This window comes from Etheostoma spectabile, chromosome 16 (assembly GCF_008692095.1).
Source record: "Etheostoma spectabile isolate EspeVRDwgs_2016 chromosome 16, UIUC_Espe_1.0, whole genome shotgun sequence".
NCBI classification, from domain to species: Eukaryota; Metazoa; Chordata; class Actinopteri; order Perciformes; family Percidae; genus Etheostoma; species Etheostoma spectabile.
This window is the reverse complement of record NC_045748.1, coordinates 24,668,610-24,669,825: the sequence shown is the minus strand read 5'-3', so window position 1 is coordinate 24,669,825 and position 1,216 is coordinate 24,668,610. Positions and strand designations below refer to the sequence as shown.

At 44.2% G+C, this 1,216-nt stretch overlaps 1 protein-coding gene across 1 annotated transcript in view; it reads right to left on the bottom strand.

Moving 5' to 3' along the window:
- Positions 1–1,216, bottom strand: part of dcc (DCC netrin 1 receptor) — a gene marked incomplete in the record, with an annotated part of 396,097 nt that overhangs the window by 222,566 nt on the left and 172,315 nt on the right.

The window sequence follows — 1,216 nt, the reverse complement described above, 5'->3', positions numbered from 1 at the left end:
TTGAGGTCCAACAATGAGCCCTATGGGGTACGTTAGTTTGGATTGTACCTTGGGGGACAGAAATGGACCCCTACTGTACCCCTGTTTCTGACAGTGTAGCGAAATTCATTCTCTGCAATTTAATGCAACCCTCAAGGGAGCGGTGGGCAGCCATTTACAGTCTTGGGGACCAACACCAGATTTGAGCCAGTGCCTTGCCCAAGGGCACTGAACAGAGAACCTAGTACATTTTTTTTTTAAATGGTGGGGGATACCGGAGCACCCGGAGGAAAGGACATACAAACTCCACACAGAAAGGCCCGAATGACCTGGATTCAACCAGATTACAAGTGTTTACCATTGGGCCACCATGCTGCCCAATGTATACAGTGGTGGTTTTGTGTAGACATGGGCCGGTTACCGGTTTCAAGGTGTACCGCTGTTTGAAAAAGTCCGGTTTCAAAACCACTTGAATTTTCAAGCGGTTTCAAGCGGTTCATAAGCTATGAGTCATCAAGGACAGAGAGTGCAGTTCAGAAATCCCTCTCCCTTCCAGTGTGTAGTGTGTTTACACTAAGTTCAAGGGGGGGGGGAGTTGTATGTTTACACCCAGACATTTGAAAATAATACATTTTAAAGCTGTAATTGCAATACCCTGAAACTGATATTTTTGCTGTTATCGTACCGTCAGAAACTCATATCCGTGCATGCATTTGTCTTATTGTGCTAGTCTGTTTTTCTGTTTTGTATTTTGCTCTGTATTCTGTTTTATTTTGACGGTCTGGTTTTCTGTCTGTCCTGTCTTGTCATGTCTCTGTGCTGCTTTTAATGTCTGGGAGTCCGCTCAGAAACATGCCTGAGACCCTGAAACACACACAACACGCCAGCGTCTTCTCTGACAAGCTAGCACTTTACCATTTTAGCCCAGAGAATGTCACAGACAACTTTACACTTCTTGTTTCCTTTTTTTGGATTAAAAGCCCTCCAGCATTTCTCTTGAGACTCGACTCCCTTCTATTAACACATGGCTATTAACAATAATTAACTCTAATGTTGAGGCCATTATCAGAGGTAAACTCAATGTAAAATAGGGCTGTGGGAAGAAGTTCCGTCATATAATATATCAATACTATTAGAATGTAATTTTTTTATAGGGTGGCAGTAGCTCAGTCCGTAGGGAGTTGGGTTGCCACTGCCAGGTGCTGTTGAGCAAGGCACCATACCCCCCCAACCGCTC